At 40.1% G+C, this 19,693-nt stretch overlaps 1 protein-coding gene across 2 annotated transcripts in view; it reads left to right on the plus strand.

The window, feature by feature from the left end:
• nlgn1 (neuroligin 1) overlaps positions 1-19,693 on the plus strand; it is a 401,272-nt gene that overhangs the window by 13,783 nt on the left and 367,796 nt on the right. Inside the window, exon 1 of one of the 2 annotated variants that reach the window (XM_037769865.1) lies at positions 6,220-6,532. The exons of the other annotated variant lie outside the window; for it this stretch is intronic. The gene's annotated coding sequence lies outside the window, so the exon portion shown is untranslated. Of the gene's footprint in view, positions 1-6,219; positions 6,533-19,693 lie in introns of those variants that run through there. 2 annotated transcript variants of the gene reach the window in all.

Consider the following 19,693-nt stretch of genomic DNA (forward strand, 5'->3'; position numbering starts at 1 on the left):
CAAATGGCCTTGGCACTCAAACCTCAGAGAGGCGATTTAGATTTCACACCGTTAAGCCAAAAGTTACATAAAACGGCAACAAAAGTGCTGAAAACTAAATTCAGAGTGGCACGTTCACGGTTCCACCATATAGCCTCTGGCCTCTTTAGGCCCCCCCTGTGGCACCCCGGGGTGGCAGGTTTTTTAGATATGTACTTCAAACTAACTGGCTAATTATGTCTTTGAAGCAGACTCTCATTGGGTGTAACAGGTGGGAAATAAATGAGTTGGATACAGAAGAGTTAGAACGTAAAAGCTTAGGAACAAGGTATAATGAGCCCAGGTTGCCCGAGATTTGGGTGTATAAATGACTGTATGTTTAGTTGTGTTAACACGTGTGTGTGTGTGTGTGTGTGTGTGTGTGTATGTATGTGTGAGCTCTCTGGAAGCAGCTCAGTACTCGCCTGTGCCTCTGTCCTGAAGGCATCCATCTCGCGCTGAGCCAGTGTGGTGGCGAGGAAAGCCGGTTTCACGCCAACCCACCGCTTCCCCATTGACCCTCTTGGCAACCAGGCGCAAACCGTCTGCCAGGTGAACCGAACTGGGAAGGGAAGGCTCGGCTCTTCCACCACCCACACGGATAACCTCGGTCGCTTTCCACTTTATCCATGCTACGCTACTCACGGCACCAGCCTGCTTAGTATGGACGCCTACTGACAAGACTGTGTGACTGAGAGAAAAAATATCCACACATCGATTCTGCTCAGTCGAGATGATGGAATTGAATATAGTGCAGGCGGATTGGACGCTTAATGCACTCATCCTTCGTGTGAGGTTATTATGCTGCTGTTGATGTAGCGACCGCATTTTAAAGCAAGTGTGTGTGTGTGCTGGATAGATGTCCAGTCTAGTGCTTCTGTAACAGCTGCTTATATAAGCTTGTTTTGTTGATTCTGGTGTATTGTTTTTATTACTAAACTTTGATTTCAGCAGTTGTGCAACCGTCATACTGCGAGCACAGCCAGGAAAGCATTTGTTTTTTTACATAAACGGGGACAGGGCGGGGGGGCGCCAGGTGACAAAATATAAAACATAATGGAATATAATGCAGGAAGGCTCTCGGGCATTCTGTGTTCAAATATTTGTTCTCCTGTAGATCAACTTTTCTCCTTTAATGTTATCTCTGCTGAGTCAACAGGCATGATTCACTCTTCCCTCCTGTTTTGTGTCTTTTGTTCTTCAAACGTGCATGTGACACCTATTTACCTCAATGATACATTCATTACTTCCGCCGAGGCCAAAGACCTTGAAGGCGGTTATGTTTTCACCGGCGTTGGTTTGTTTGTTTGTCTGTCTGTCTGTCTGTTAGCAGGATTACTCCAAAAGTTTGTAATGGATTTGAATGAAATGTTTTGGAGGGGTGGAGTGTGGCACAATGAACAATCCATTCGATTTTGGTGGCGATCCGGATCATGATCCGGATTCAGTAATTTTTTCAAGGATTACGATCAGCCACAACATTATGACCACTGGGTTTAACACATGTGCAGTATAACTAATGATGCTTCACCCCGCCTTCTTCTGAGAGCAGAGAGATACGTGTGTGGATGTGTGGTGAGTGAAAGATAAAAGCGGTAGATGACGGGATGAGAGACAACGTAGTGTAACGTTATACAGACATAACAAGGCTGCTGAATGAGAGAGGCATCCGCCGATACGTTGCACGGAAACACACCGTGTTAAAAATAAGCCGACCACCTCACGGTACCGCCAGCTGTGAGCTGTGATCTATTTTTTAAGGTGAGGCACCTTGGCGGAGGTCTGCGCTCTCCGAGTGCCATTCTAGTTCATTTTAATTGATTCATAAACCCCTGGACTCTAATAGCTCATCCAGTTTGTGTTTCTGAAAGATTTCTGCTCATGTTTATAAACTTTCTGCACATTCAAAACATTTCCCACATATCTGTGTTCTCTGAGAAGTCATAATATTTGAAGAAGAAAAAAAGTAATATTTTAGAAGAATAAGGTTGTAACTTAATGAGAATAAAGTCCTAATATTTGAAGAAAAAAGTCGTAATATTATGATAACAAAGTTGTAATTTAATGAGAAAAAATGTGAGAATATTTTGAAAAAAAAATCTCCCCGTCCTATAGTCAGCTGTTCGTTACGTCATCACTCTGCTGATGTGGTAGTATTCCCTTCAGACCGTCTCTGGATGAGACAAATTGTGCGCAAGCTGCTTGCCATCAGAGGTGGAAAACGTAAATTTACTGAATCAATACGAGACACACGTGTGTTGTGTATTTTCGTGCACAGAGCTGTTAGTATAAGGATGGTGTCTACCTCATTACAGCGGTTATATTTCATATTTTTGATCAGAATTATTGCTAGGGACAATTCAGTATAGTTGCTGGACATTGGTAAAAAGGGACATGTCCCTATTCTACACTGTAAGGTTGGCCGAGTGACTAAGGCGTAAAAACTGAGAAAAATTCCAGTTAAGCAGTCCAGGTGTATTTATTAACAATTAGTGGAAACCAACAATCCTGTGCAAAAATAGGTACAGTGCAGGCCTGGCATCCAGGAAACAGGTTCTTCCAAAATAATGAAAAATATAAGCAAAATGACAAAAATATATATCAAGATACAGCATAGGCTATGCCCCTTTAAATGTTGGGCCCTTGCGGCTCTACAATATGGCTTGTCTCTCATCAGAGGTTTGCTCTCCACTGACCCCCTTCCAGGTATTCCAGCCTCCTCTTTTATGAAGCTGGATCCTACTAAGTAAAACAAATAATAATTAATAATCAATCAAACAACAGCATAATAATATCCAGTCAAAAAAAATAGGACATAATTTATAATTAAATTATAAAATATTTAATATAACATTTTGAGGCAAGTAATTATTCAAACTAATTAAAATTACCTTGCCTATTATCAACCCCCCCAAACACCCTTCCAACTCTACTGTACTTGGTACCTTCTCTGGAAACCCCCCTTACATAAGCTATTGGTACGCTCCTGTTCGGTTTCAGCACTCCAGGTCTAAACCAAGGAGCGCATCTACAGCAGAGAAGAAAGGGTGACAAACAATTTACTGAATATCCATTTTACAATAAATGGAAATGTTCAATATTAATACTTATGCCTGTGTGTAATTCATAAATACATTTTTACTTTGTATCACTCTGACCCCCATTAAGAAATTGATTACTTTGTCGGCGGGTCTCCCGACATTTAGAAGTACTGATGCTACAGTAACAGTTAACACCGACACCTCCAAGCCGGCTTGATTTAATATATGATGGAGGTGGCGTTACAGTGTGTGTGCGTTGCATCTTACTTTACAGGGCACGGTCTAACCCGTGACATACACCCTTGAAGGAAGAGACAGGAAAGGAATGAGGTGGACGATGAGGAGAAGGTAAAGAAAAGGATGAGGAGCAGAGCAGGGGGGGAAAGTGAGCTGACATGTCCTCTTGGTACTCCTATACCCTGCTGCTCCCTGGGCTAGCATGTGTGTGTGTGAGGCTCTATACTGGAGTTTAACTCGTTGGAGCCAAGGGCACACACAGCAAAATGATCCACAGTGACAGGCCAGAACACAGGCCACATTCTCCGGTCAACAGCCTGAACAACAGTCAGACAGCTAGCAGTCAGCAAAAAAGACGACGTGCACACTTATTGGAAAAAAGAGAGTTTGTGAGAGAGCCAGATGAACACACTTAAACGCGTTGCCTTAAGCTACAGGAACTCGATACCTTTTTTTCTTTTATGTCGCACCTATATGCAGTTTTGACCCGGAGCTGTGTAGTTCCATTCATCCCAGCCGAGATGATTCGCATTGTGCTACTTCACTAATTATTTATTGTTCGGTTATGTCCCTTATTACCGCTCCAGTCTGCTTGTTTAAACCTCCTCTATACACATCACTTGTTGCCCTCATTTACGTGGTTATTCAGACATGTACTAAAATTGGCAGTTTTATTGCATATTACTCATATGCATGCCTGCACCTCAATTTAAAGAGTTTGTTTGAATATGATGTTAAATTTTGCTTTTATTGTTGCTGTTTTGAGGTTAATAAATTCTTGGAAAGGCAAGTTATTGTCATTTTTTAAAATCTTTCAGTACTGTAACTCTAAAGATATATATGGCTTTGCGTTTCAAATTTGAAATGCCTAATCTGTGTACACTGGGTTACATTTTTCCCATTTCTGGTAAAAGTAACATCTTCAAGTAGGCAGTGCAGTTTAAATTATATTGTTTAAGATAAGTGTTCAATCTACCTGTAATTTATAGAATCATTTGGGGTTTTTTTCACTGAAAAATAATCCTAACAGGCAATGAAAAAATAAAAACATATATTTGAGATTGATAGGAGTTATGGAGTTATGCCTTAACATTGTAATGATTTCATTTTAGAGAAATTTAAGTTGCAGTATTTAGATGTTGCTTTTACTGTAAAAGTCGTCATTAATACTGAAAAAGACACCACATTATAAACAAATTTTGAGTAAAATTTGCAGACAAATTCAGTTAAATTAAATTTTTACTGTGTTTTTTGTTTGGTATTTTTCAGTTAAATTAAATGGGATTCAATGTACAACCAGCGACAACTGCATGTAAATCTTACAGAAATAATTAGTCTAATAGCGGCATGGCAATGTTAATTCAGCAGAAAGGTGCTGTTGTAATTTATAATTTCAACCGGTAAATCCAACAGTTCTAAGCTGTAAAATGTACAGGTTTTTCTGTAAAGTTGTTTACATTTTCACTATATTTTTGAGATAAATATTCTTGCAACCATAGCTACCAGTTTTTTTCCATAAAAAAAAAGGGATTTTTTATTTTTTTACTCTGTACCCTGTCGAGTGTGTTTCCTGCCATTGATCAAAATAGTAACCTCAGCAGACAGCTGTTGGGTTTTATGAGAGGTGCTGTTCACATGGCATTTACCTCTTTATGTATTTGAATCCCAGTTTTCGACAGGATCTTTTGACCGTCACAGAACGTATTCAGAGGTTTTGGTAGAATCGTCCAGTGAGAATTGTTCTCGTCTGGTGATGGGGGCAAGGTTAGACCACAGAAAACATTTGGAAGTCTATATAAAAAAACTGTAAGTAGCTGATGATTGAAGTGTCCAGGAAACCAGCAGCATGATGCACAGTGAGGGGATTGTATCTGGATTATTGAAGCCTGGTAAACTTTCCTTTATGGACACGGGGGTAATTGTGCAACTGTGATGTGAAACTATTTATAGTGGTCTTTGTCAGTGGAGTTCATCCTCCTCTACCCTTTTCCCCTCGCTCATCTTCCTCTCTCTCTCTCTCTCACACACACACAAACGCATCACATTCTCAGGCTGACTGGTTCTCTCACAACCAGCAAGAGGTTGACGCTGGACCGACCTGCAAGCTAAGCACATCCCTCAAATAGTCATAAGCACCTCTTCGATAAATCCCTTCCACTAGCCCCTGTGTGTGTGTATCACAGAGGTGAGATGAGATGCTTAAAATAGGACAGACAAAAGGGATGGAGGGATGGATAAAATGCTGCGATGTTGTGAGGATTTATCACACAAACGGTGGCGAGTGGAGAGATGGATGGATGGATGATGGGAAATAGAAGGAGGATATGGATGAGACCGACTAAAGCGCAGGCTGATGGAGTGTTTAGCTGGGTGACTGACTAAGCCATAAGTCTCCTGTGAGCCCTTATGGTCTCTCTCTCTCTATCTCTCTCTCTCACTCTGTGTTTGATCCCTCTCTCTGCCTCTCTTTAAAATAACACTATGTTCTGTGTGGTGACAAGCCAGGATGAAATGATTGGCCCTTAGTTTCCTCCCGACTGCCCTCTCAGATAATCACTACACCTACTGGCTGCCTCCACATGCTGACTCTACTTTATTAAAGCAATCTCTCAATACATTATGTTGATGTGGTTAAGTGTCACTGCTTTGACTCGGATGGGTTTGAAAACTGCAACAGTGTAGTTTCTAAACTTTTTGTGCCATAAATGCATATCTCTGGTCGGTCACTCAAGACAATGAACTCCATTTAACTGTGAAAACAATTCTGGAAGAAACACTGGCTGCAGTATTTGGATGGAAATGCTTTCAAATATCAGTGCAAAATATATTTCACAGCCACTTAAAGATTATTATTACAAAGCTGTGTTGAATACTCAATTCTGATTGGTCAATCACTGCATTTTGTAATTTCTGTATAACGGACCGTTGCTACGGACGCTCTTATCATAGACTCTGGAGGACCACGTCAGATCATGTCAATGCGCAGAAAGAAGTCCGGCAAATTTAACAAAATAGACGTTGGGTTTCCGTTACTCCATCAGAAAACACAATGGAGTATTTTTCTGATATTACTTTTAATATATTTAGAGAACACAAAACTTTAGATTCATGGCTAACGGCAGAAGAAAGAGAGAACAAGAAAACAGCGCAGAAAAAGCGAGAGGAGAGACACAGACGACAGAGAAATCGACAAAATTGAAGAAGACAGACGTGAAGTGAACACTAAACGGACAACGGTATGGGCTATGGCGAATTATAACTAATGTTTAAACTAATGTTAAACTAGAGTTACATTGCTATGGACTCAGTTAGAACTGTTGCTACGCAGCTCCAACTGTGTCGGGCGGACACAAAAATAAGTTTTATATCAATACAATCGTTTTTAAATCAATATTTTGAGTCAAATTGTTGACTTCTTTAGTACGTAGCTGTTTAATAAACGGGATAATGTACAGCGAGCCGGTCATTGTTGTGAAAGAATCCCCTTTTTCTTTCACATTATTACACGGCTGTGTTGAATACTCGATTCTGATTGGTCAACCACGGCGTTTTGCGGTCTGTAATTTCTGTATAGCAGACCGTTGCTACGGGCACGGCTCTGATGTCGGACTCTGGCGGACCGTTTTTGCGTCAAAATATTGATTTCTTCTGTAAGTAGCCGTGTAATAAGCGGGATAATGTACAGTGAGCCGGTCATTGTTGTGAAAGAATCCCCTTCAGGGCGATGAGAGACCCCTCCGCTTTACCCTGTCGGGGATTCTTTCACAACAATGACCGGCTCACTGTACATCATCCCTTACATAAATAAATGATAAAAAAAAAAATCAAATAGCTGCAATTAATTGATTCTTTTTAGCTACTTGGGGACAGGTGTACAAGCTGAAATGTGTTGGCAAACAGTTGCCTATTAAACATCCAGCAGACATGGAGCTACATTAGCATTCATTTGGAGTCATGTTTGTTTCCACCTGATGATAGGAAGTCAAATATTCACTCTCCTTTTAAACTGTGGGTTGGTCTCTACCAACTCCTGAGCTACTAGCTTTGTCTGTCTGTGGCTTTGGTGTTGGGCAGGTAAAGAATAGCGGGGTTGTCATCAGGGCTTTATCGAGTAGAAATGCTGCCCCACGTGGCTAGAAACGAGGCTAATGAGAGTGGTGTTTGTGGGCTGGAAAACCAAAACAATTAGCTAAACGAGGCCAAAACACTCTGCAGAGTCACTGGGACTCATTTCACATTACATATAGTCATTTGATTAATTTGAGCAGGGAAGATCATTCTTGACCTTGTGAATAATAGTTACAATAAATCCGATAAAGTCGACAGCAAACGGCGAGTTGTAAACTGGACAGACAGACAGATACACACAAGACCGAACGCATGATCCCCTGGAGATAACCACTTATATGTGCAGCTTTAACATGCTGATGACTATTAACTCCAGTTTAAACATCATCAAAAACACACGGTCCTTTGCATGTTTGCACACATCCGATGTGTAAACGATGTCATTTCATTTTTGTACCATAGAATTTCCAAAGAGATTAGGCTCAAATACTGAACTCCCAGTGCCCTACATTAAAAAAAAATGCATTGCTGGAGATTTGTAACAGTGTTTGAAACACAAGTTTTCCAGTTAAGAACCCTACAGTACATGCAGATATTCCATGTGTCTCCCCATGGGTTTGAGTTCTAGATGGGCTACATTTGTTTTGTGTCTGTAAGTGTGTTTCTGAATATATGATGAGGATTGCTGTCACTGACTCCACATGCAACATCTGGCTGCTTGTTACTGAGCTGTGTGAGTCAGGTCTGAGTGGAAATGCGTGTGGCTGCTGCGGTGTTTAACTTTCATACGTCAGAAGTATAAAAACCCTGCGAACAGCTGCCGGTGAACTGTGACGTTTTAGACTCAAGACTTCATTAGAAACCTTTTGAAAGACGGTAAAAGTCCGTGCTTTTGTTACGTTACAATGTTTTGCAATTCATTCCAAAAAAAAAGAAGGCTTGACCCTCTTATATAGCTTTAAAGTTATAAAATATATCTCCACTGAAAATTAGAAAATAAGACGGAACAACTAATTACTTTTCTTTTTCGAAAAATCAACATTTTTATTGTTTAAATTGCATAATGTTATTTATCAAAACTAAAACCATTCAGTGCATTTAAACCTGCAGTAGGCAGAATGTTTTTGGCATCATTGGGCAAAATATTCCAAAATAACCTTTCAGCATATTGTTATTCAAGTGTTCTGAGAGAGACTTCTGCACCTCCTCATGGCTCTGTTTTCAGACTTTAAAAACATCTAGCCCCTGACGGGAGACTTTGACCAATCACAGGTCATTTCAGAGAGAGAGAGAGCGTTCCTATTGGCTGTTCATTCAACGGAGGCAGCTGTCAATCACTCGCAAACTCCGACCAAACGGTCAAACTAGGCAGCGCTGATCAAATATTAATCAATATTATGTTACGTTAATGCCTATTTCTGATGTTTTCAGAATCATCTTGTAGTGCGCTGTTTAGCTGTAAAATGAGAAAGTTTGCTCCGCCTGGTGGGCGGTGCTTGGTATTTCCGCAACTGATCTCAACATGGCTACCGGGTCCCAAAAGTTCTCATTTTACAGCTACACGTTATAATTTACCCTCACCCAATAACATTTCTACTGAAATGTCATCATAATGTAACTCGTGGAACCTGCATCATAGTGGAACCTGCATTAACGTTAGCTGTCAGCTCTGCAGGACTGTGCTGCCCACCGGCTGCTAACAGCTAATAGCTAACGGCTAACAGAAACTAGCTTCAATCGCACCATAGGTTTTTAAAAGATTCTTCTAAAAGGTGTTCTATAGGTTTAAACACACATAACTCACATTTGTCATGGTGCATATGCCACTGAACTCAATGGGTTTAAAGGACTTCTGGTCTTTGATTTTACAATTTTGTCATTTTTTGTCTTTGAGGTTAAAGCTGAAGTAGGCGAGATTGGAGCAAATCTGATTAAAAAAAGTTAATTTTATAAAACGGTCGCTATTCCGTGACAGTAGTACATGGAACAGGTAATTTGAACAAAATCATGTCCCTCTGTGTCCTCCGGTGTCCTCCGGTGCTCCTAACGGCACCTGCAAAATTTCACAGACCGGAGGACAACAAGCAGTAAGAGCTGATCTGAGGTCTGCTGTCCAGCTGCCATGTGTCAATCACTCGCGAACTCCGAAAAAACGGTCAAACTAAGCAGCGCTGATCAAATATGAATCAATATTCTGTTACGTTAATGTCTATTTCTCCCCTCAAATGTTTTCAGAATCATCTTGTAGTGCACGGTTTAGCTGCAAAATGAGAGAGTTTGTTACGCCCCCGCCATTGTGAAATCTGGTGAAGGAACGCCAAGTTCTGGTCACATGACCGGAGCACAGCCAATAGGAACACTCTCTCAATGAAATGACCTGTGATTGGTCAAAGTCTCACGTCACGGGCTAGATTTTCTAAAGCCTGAAAACAGAGCCATGATGAGGAGCAGAAGTCTAATTATCTCTAAGAACAATTGAATTACAATATGCTGAAAGGTTATTATGGAATTTTTGCACAAATGATGCCAAAAATATACTGCCTACTGCAGCTTTAAGCATAATTTCTAGTTTATTATTATTATTATTATTATTTATTTTATTTTGATTTAGTCTCCATTTTTTGTACTAAGCAACTTTAAGTCAGTGAATATCCTCCAAACTGTCTGCACACACATGCAGATCTGCATAATATTTGCCATACATACACACAATACACAAACCCCCCCAATACACACACACACACACACACACACACACGTCACTTTAATAGCTGTCATTGAGCGTCAGTGAAATGGCAGAAGTGTGGCTGCAGGCTGCCGTGGCTGATCTGAGCTCATTAGAACAGCGACTCAGACTGAGGGGATTCAGGAGGGATTTGTTCCGCCGCTACAGCACTCCTGCTCCGGCCAGGAGGTGAAATAGGGGGAGATGAAGAGAAGGATGAGGAAAAAGGTAAAACGGTTGTGGTTAGGTGGGGGGAGAGCTGGAGAAAATTGGGAGCAACTGAGGGAGAAACTGAGGAAAAAAGAGAAGGGGAAGAAGTGAATGAGAAGAGGAGTAGAATAGAAATGAGATAAAAAGTGCAGATAAAAGACAAAGATGATAAGGATAGAACATGATGAAATAGAAAAATGAGAAGAGAAAACACTAAGGGAAGTCGTGAAGAGCCACTTAGGAGAGGAGAAGAGTAAATAAGTGGGGAGAGGGTGGCAGGGTGGAGGGGTGTGATTAAAGGTGTGAAGAGAGGAGGAGACGTAGGAACTGTGGTGAACAGGAGCTGAGAGGGTGCAAAAAATAGATAAGATGAAAACTTTATTGATCCCTGCAGGGCACAGCAGCAACAGGGATGAGTTGGAAAAACAGCAGAATATACAGTAGATAAGAGAGGAAATACGAGCTTTATAAACACAGAGAAATCACGACTGTAAGACCTGGTAGAAATTAATAAATGAAAATATGCATGGTATGACATACCAACGGCAAAAAATTATGAAACAATCCAAATTATTGCAATTAAAGTCAGTTAGTGTGTAGCAGAGAGGAATATGAGAGTGTGATAAAAGGCAATAAATTATGTGGAAGATCAGAGTGTATAGAACAGGCAGTGAAACATGCTGGTATCCATATTAAAGGTCTGATGCAACTCATAACGTAATAACTGCGCATAACGTAATGACATATCTCTGAAAACGTTCTCATTCATCCCACATCCAAGAGGCTTCATCAACATAGAACTGATTGATGAAAATGTCGTCTTGACCAAACCAACAAAGTTCAGTTGCTTTAAATTATCAACTCCACTTGTGTAATGTCAAACTAGAGTGTTACTGTGCTTTAAAGGGGACATATCATGCTCATCTTCAGGTTCATACTTGTATTTTAGCTTTCTACTAGAACATGTTTCTATGCTTTAATGTTCAAACAACACATTATTTTTTTCGTCTGTCTGAATATACCTGTATTTACCCTCTATCAGAAACGCTCCGTTTGAGCGCATTTCAAGGGACTGGCAACAGAATTGCGTTGCTAGGACACAGTTTGGGTCCATGTTTACTTCCTGTCAGCTGATGTCATTCACATACGCTGCAACAGGAAATAAACTGGGACACATTTAGAATGTTGAAGTTTAAAACTGTGAAATTGTTTAAATATTGTAGATTTGTGACATCACAAATGTACAGGAATCCTGACGGCTTGTTTCAAATGCACAGTTTCTGAATACGGGCTTTGTGTAATTATATGTGGATTGAGCGTTTTGATACTTTATATACTGATATGGGACCTTTCAAATTATTACATTATGCGCTGAATTTATTAAATTTTTCAACTTTTCAGTTTGCTAAATTTATAATGTAATAATGTTCTCAAAATGTAATAACTTATTACGTTATGAACAAAACTGTTATTACGTTACGTACTTAAGGTTTTATTACATGTGCTGATTATTACATTATGAGCTTTTATTACATTTAAATTATTACATTATGCACAGTGATTACGTTATGTGCAGTTATTACGTTATGAGTTGCTACAAGGTCTACTGAGGGTCAAGCCAGGAGGCAGGAAGGAGAGGAAAGAGAAGACGGAATGATGCTGAAGGGAGGGGGAAAAAAATAAATAAACTGGACAGAAATGAAGAGGTGCGAGTGAGCGAAGGATGGGAAGAAGAGGACAGGGAGGAAAATGGAATGAAGACGCGAGGTGAAGATTGAAGAGGGATTTTCCAGTTGGTTACCCGGTCCCGTCCACGTGTGAAATTTGCTCTGAACACCCGGTGGCGTTCAATCACCAGTCAAGTGAAGCAACAAGGAAATTAACGCCAAAGTAGAGTTGGAGAAATGGAGAGAATGAAAGAAAAAGAAGGCAAAGGCAGACAGAGAAAACAGATACAATTTGTGACATTTTTTTTTCAGCAGCAGTTCTTCATGTACGTCGAAAGTGTCTGAAGTGTTTGGATTGAACACAGACAGCATGCTGTAGAAAATAGCTACTCAACTACTGACTAGGACCCTGTATTGGCAAGAATCTGGTGATACGATACGTATCATGATACAGGGGTTATGATTCAATATATTGTCATATATATTGTGAAACCAAAAGTGAGGCGATATATTGCAATTTTTTTAAATCTAATTTCAGGAAAGCTGTCATAGTATAAAGAACACAATGCCATATGCATCAAATCTGAGTAAAAAAAATGCATCTTTTCAAGCGATCAGAACAGTGGGATCTGTATATGCATTTATCCTGTCCCTGTAACACCCAACATCATAGCACTACTTTAAGAGGGGACATCTCATTGCAAATAAAATAAAGTATGAACTGAGTATACTTTTATGAATAAAAATGCAATAATCTGCCAACGAGGTGAGATCTTTCTTTTTTTTTCATACTCAAATTAATTTGTATGAAACAAGTTAATTTGTTCTTTCTGATACTAGCATTGTAATTAGTGTTTTTCTGCCTTGTTTCCGAGAATTCATGCTTGTTTCTGTTAATTATTAAAAACAAGAGGAATTAATGTGGAAACAAGTGGAATTCTTTCTTCTCTTCTCACCCCATTTAAATAATTGTAAGAGTCAGTATGTCTTCAAGTGTTAATCCCCGGGATAATGTGTATTTGGTGCGTTTGAGGACATCTGCGGCAACTGGTGACATGTAGAGCCGTTTTCATAATACATAACCTCTAATTTCATTCGAAACACTGTGGGGGGGCTGGGTAGAAAGACATTATGCATAATTTAGCCTGCTTAAACATCATTAAAGGAGAAAGCTGGTGGCATTTGATCTTATTGTTAGTTTTTTATGATCAGCAAACAGATCCCCTTGAAGAGAACACAACCAACAATGCATTTATCACTCTAACCAGCCTGATGTGTCTTTCACCTCTGTGCCACAGAGCTCCACTGTTGTCCAAAAACCATTAAAGCTACATAAAGGAGCTATAGTGGTTCATTGCATGCCGTTTCCTTTCATTACTGTCAACATGGCAATCATTGACTCCACGTTTACCCCACAGGCAAACGTTGCCCAAATCTGAAGCTTTTTGCACATACACGACTCAGTTTTTTTTACTACCGTGTACTACAGTGTGAACAGCACAAATCACATGGGATCTGGTCTTGTCAATTCATATAATGTCCTAAATCAGATACAGGTGAGTTTTTTTTTTCAATGCGACCTCAGTCTGAACAGTCATATTGGAATTCATACGACTTTTACGTCACTCTAGATTGACATTCATCACAATTCTGTGCTGCGAAGCCATTCATGTCACAATCCCCCCAACTCCGGGCTCCGATTCTGCATCCACACACACACCTCGTCCTCGTTATCATCTGCTCACAAATTCGCCTACTTCCACTACACATCAATTTAAATTAAACTATAAATGCTGACTTCAGTGGCCTCCATGTTTACCTCCGTAAGACGGTGTGCTGCGTGTGACGTCTTTGTTTGTGCCTTGTTCGTTTACGCATATGGGTCAGTTCAGGACTATGACCAGTTCACACTCAAATTGGAAACAGCGAACAAAAAAATCTGATCAGAGTAATAAATCAGAATTTGGCACTAAGGCTTGCAGTGTGAATGTAAAGCCCGTACCACACTGCCGGCATGAGCAGTGTGTGACGGCTGCCTCGCTGAACTACTGCGTCTCTCACGCATGTGGTGTCCACACCGACAGCGTTGCTTCTTTTCTTTCTACATACAGTTTGTCATTTCATTTAAATATAAAGCTCATTTATATTTATTTTAGACAGGAAGGTTAAGAATCGTGTGCTCATTTGTAAATAATAATAATCCACGATTAAAAGGCGGTACTCTTTTCATTCATGGAGCCCTGCAAGTCACTGCATTTTCCACAACACTGTCCTGCAAATATTTCAGAATAAAAGCCTTGTGCTAACAAATGAAGGGATTCTGTCCACAGAAAAAAAATGCTTGAGGGCTTTTATTTTGAAATGGGGAAAAATAAATGAATCCTAAATCATAAAAATAAATGTTTACTTTTTTTCATGTGACATATTGTACAAATGCAGACATTGAAACTGTAGTAGGAATAGGGTAGGAGTAAGGTAGGAGGAAAATGCCAGACTACGCCTCACTTTGTTTTCAGAACCCATTCAGTTTGACATTGTTTTTGTAGTAGCACATTTAGTTTAGGAATTAAGCCATGTTTGTTTTGTTTTCACCAATTGTTAAACTGTTTGTTCTTACCAGTCGGTGGTGAGTAATGACGTATCCACGCCGCTGACGTCAATTTCGGTTGACTCAGAAGCACCGGCGGTGGCTGGAAAAATACAGGAAAAATACTGCTGTTAATTCTGTTGTCTGTTTGTGAATGTGTTACTGGATTTAGCAATGCTCACACGTCATCATGTGGCTCATCATAAAACTTTTGAAATTATGAAGTTTCTGGCCTTTGATTGGTAATTTCCTCTGTTGATTCACAATAAGACAGACATAAATAAACAGAGGAGGTGAGTGAGCTGAGACCAGAGTAGAGTGCTGGAGATCAAATGCAGTCATGTGGTCGTAATGATTTTGCTTCAGTCAGCCGAGAGAAAGATTCAGAGACGAAGGTAAAGTCACACTGTTGTATCTGTGCATACAGCAGATACGTATGGTTCAGGACTGTTAATCAACATTGCCTGGCGAGAATACAAAATATGTAGTTTCCCAAACTAACATGGAAATTGATGTACTACTGGAAATTATAGTGAGCAAACATGAACACAATTTATAACACTAATAACTTCAATAAAAAAGAACATGTAAAATTGCAGGAAAAAGGAGAGAAGTTGTAATATAATAATTAAAAAAAAAATATTTACCTGAACATAGAAAAAGAGATGAGAGAGACAGAAATAGATGGACACAGAGAGACACCGACAGTCTCAGACGTTGGGTTTGATCCGATGCCTCGCAGAGAGGGAACGACTAAAGCTACTGGCAGCAGCACACACACACACACAACAGGATGTGAGAGCAAAGTGTCTCTGTTGACAGCTGCTGACTGAAGCTGCACCTCGACCCCTGACTGATCCATGCACTTTACTTGGAATTATAATCCTGCACATTGCATTTCAATTTTGGCAGGAAAAGTGTGAGATTATTGCAGTGCCAATACCATTCACGAACATCAATGTGCATAACCTATACTGTGTATGTACATACAGTATATATACTGTGTAGTACTTATACTTGTACTCCACTCGAGTATTTCCATTATATGCTACTTTGTACTTCTACTCTACTATAGAATATGATGCATTGCTGTAGATTAAACTAGCCAACAGTATATAAAAGGATGATGATATGATATGAGTACTTTTACTTTTGATACTTGAGGTAATCTGCTGATACTTACATACTCATACTTCAGTAAGGTTTTGAATGAAGCACTTTAAGTCGTAGTGGAGTATTTTCACCTTGTGGTAATAGTACTTTTACTGCAGTAATGGATCTGAATATGTTTTCCACTTCTGTATAATATATAATATAAGGTCAACTAAAGCTTTCAACCATATCCTGAGGGCTTCCCCAGGTGATGGAGATGCTCAGTTGTCATGACGATGTTGGAGTTGTTATCACAGGACCTTGGAGTACAGAATTTAGGTCGCCTGGTAACATGTGGTTGTATATATGGGGAGGGATGGTCAGATGTTGATGTCCTCTTGCCGTCCCCTGACTCCTCGTTGATGACCTTTGACCTCTTCCCAGTCTTTGCTGTGAGTGGTTTTGGTCTGGTGCTCACAGACAGTTGATGGTGTCCCTTTCCGTAATCACTCAGTTTCTTGTCCAGGATCCTTGCCATTTCACCACTGTAGTGTTCCCCACAGCTGTCCCATGTGGCGTCATGTTGATGTCATAAACAAACCCAGTCTTGCCATTGGGGGAGGATGCTGTCTTTAGGGTGTACCAGCAGAGAACTCATAGTGTTGTATGGTTTGTGTTAAGTGCCTGTGACCTGTAGATTTTGCCTAGATGTTCCTACAGCCCATCTATGTAAGGGAGTCCCACTGGGATCACCGTTTATGTAGCAGTGCCCATCTTAGTCTGATGTTGACTGAGATTTCCATCAACCACTCTTTGTAACCATTGGCCTGAAGCAATCCATGCTCTACTTTTAGTTTTAAATAGTGCGTTACAAGGGTTATTGGGTAAAAAGTTCTGAACATCTATAACTAAGTCACCTTTCTGTCCAACCCCATCTTCTTCTTCTTCTTCTTCTACTTCTTCTCCTTCTTCTCCTGTACCTTTTTATCATTATCGAGCCAGTTCTTCTGTATGGTGCCATCTAGGTTTGGGCGATTGAACGGATATTTTATTGATTTTGGGCAATATTTGTCATTTTATTTCGCCAATTGTTGCCAATGGTTCGCTTACGAAGAACAAGAGCTCATCTAACTCGGTGAAATAAGGATTTATTGTGACCAAACTAGAGTTGGTGATTGTTAGAAAGACTACTCACTTTTGGTTAAGTTTAATTTTGTTTCTGTCCAGTTTGAGTCTAGTGCCATCTGTTTTTTCTATATATTTACTATCACCAATAAGAATAAATGCATAAAGATTACTCATTTAGCGAGCAAACTCATAGCTATTCCTACCCCCAACTTATCCGATTGTGTCACCTCATCCCTGATCTGCAGACAGAGCTGGTCCTGATCTTTCCTCACACCTGACACCCCAGTGTGTTACACTGCTACAATATAATCAGGCCCGTTCAGACTGGCTCCTCCAGATTTCCTTTTATACATTTTCAAATATAAAATACTATTTACACTATGGCTTGGCTGATGTTGGTCTGCCAGATCTGTACGGGCCCCAGCATCATAACAGGAAATGCAACCTTGAATTTGTCGGTCCCGTAGGATTCAGTTGAAGCAAATAGGAATATTTACAGAGAGTGTTGCTTTCTATTCAGTGGTGACTGCCCCATTGTGTCTTTGTTTCACATGCAGCATGCCTTTGAGATGTTGCAGTGAAAAATGCAATGGCTAACATGGGGCCACTGGGCAAATCAGCATGCAGCATATGATTTCGAGGATTCATTTAATCAAATCTGCTTTATCGGACATGGAATATGATAGATGAGTTGAACGGTGGTGTTAACCTGTTGGTGTAGATTGCGAAGAAGATTCAGATGTGTTCCTGTGTGCTTCTAAATGACCGGCGTTCGATTTGTTGACTGCTTTATGTCCCTCTCAGCAGTTCATGTGTCCCTGATGACAAAGAGCAGCATGTCATTTCTTTCTCTCTAGCCTGGCTGTTAAAACACTTGCAGCCACTTTTATGGACTCATTAACAAAACCGCGGAACAATCAATGAAAACAGCCTCCTTTTCTGCACCCTCACTGCCTCTCTCTCTCTCTCTCTTGTTGTCTGTCTGCTATTATTCTACAAGCGCCGGCTCCCTGTTTTGCATCCGTTTGTGTACATATCATTTTTATTTTTTTGTGCGCCGTTGTCGATAAGCGGTGGTTTGTTTAGAAATACGGTTGCTCGGAGGAGGTTGTAGGAGGGCTTCTGTCTGCCAGTATGGCTGTTTGGGGCTGGGAGGATGGTAGGAGATGACTGTCAGCTTCATCAACATGTGTGCTTTCAGTTCACAATTGTTGCTCCTCTGTGTGGTTTGAGTGGAGAGAGGCACAGCGTCTGGGATTACTTAGTCTGACTCAACAGATGTTTCCCAGGGAAAAATGGGGATTTCTATTACTGTTTTCTGAGCTGGCAGATGGAAAACTCAAATTCTTTTGCTCCCGTAATGCTTCACCTTCTCTCCCACGTTGTTGCCACTTGACTGACTGCAGCTTGCATCCCATGAGGCCTCCGGAAAAAAATAACATCAGCTGATGAAAACTGTCACATCCCTAAAGTGAACAAAAGTAGACCACCTTAGAAAGACATTAACTCCAATATTCTGTGTCATATTCAGTTTTTTTTTGTTTTTTTTTACATATAACATGAGAAGAAAAGTCTTCCAATGACAAAAAAGCAGCCTAGTGTCTAGTTTCTTGTGGGTGTTTTATCGGGGAAGATATTTACGTCTTTATATGCTAATTTATTGTGTTTTACCAGGTTATAGGTCGATATATACAGTATATAGTCTATAGCAGTGGTTCTCAAACTTTTTACACCACCACGTACCACCTCAGAAAATATTTGACTCTCCATGTACCACCATTATGACCAGGGGTGGGCAATTAATTTTCCTGGGGGGGTCACATGAGAAACCCAGATTGTTGCCAGGGGCCAAACAAGTTCTGTCAGACGTAACCTCTATTTTATCACTACATTAATTTATAGAAAACATACTGCGCACTAATTTTTCAGCATTTATTATACTGAAAATCACTCCAAACAGCATAATATTAAGAAAATTGCATTATATGCAGGAGTTTTTTAACCGAACAGGACTGACTGTTTTGGGTAGTAATGTTTCCATTAACAAAACTTAACAAAACAGAGACTCCCCCAGCATGCCAACATATAAAAACGTGCACTGTAGGTCCAAAAAGCGCTATTTTTTCGGGGCAGGGAGGGTACTCACAGTACTGTACTGTACTTTGTTATTGTCATCTATACCGGTTGTTTGCATAAAAACACACAATTCAAATGATTATGATTATTTAAATATTTGCTTTGATTAAAAAAATCTTGGCAAGCTGCTTAGAGCTAGTGTTAGGAAGTTAAACAGGTAATAATTCTCTCTCTATTATTTATTTTATATTGATGCGAAAACATCTCCTTCAAACAACTGGATTTATTCATGTTTCTCACCAAAAACTACATTTTACGAGATTACTTTTGAACACATCATAATAACGTTGTAATTCACCTATAGTAATTTTTCCTGAGCTGACTTTGAACGCCCCATAACAATAACTCAATGACACCTCCGTTAACTTTCATATCTCCGGTATTTAGCCAGTCAGGACTGTGCTGCCCACCGGCTGCTAACAGCTAACGTTACTAACTCTCCTCCTGCTGATATCAACACAGATTTGTTGTTCACAGTGTCGCTTTATCGGGGAAAAATAAGGTGCACCCCTCAGGTTTAGTAGCGCCATGTTGTTGAGTGCATTTTTTTCTCTTCACCGTGGCTCCGGTCCCAAACAAACTGAAACATGGTACAGTGTGCTTATGCGTCATTGTGCAAGCGTAACTGTGAGAAAGCATCAATACAGAGGGATCGATAGTCAGAGATTCCTCCGTGTACCACTAGAGAGAGCACTTAAAGCCTTTTTTCAGAGGAAACAGTGTGTAGTATGATAACTTTGATCAAGAGATGTCACTTCAGTCAGTGTTGGTTTGGGATGTCTTT

The sequence above is a fragment of the Sebastes umbrosus genome, chromosome 5 (genome assembly GCF_015220745.1).
Source record: "Sebastes umbrosus isolate fSebUmb1 chromosome 5, fSebUmb1.pri, whole genome shotgun sequence".
In the NCBI taxonomy this organism is placed as follows: Eukaryota; Metazoa; Chordata; class Actinopteri; order Perciformes; family Sebastidae; genus Sebastes; species Sebastes umbrosus.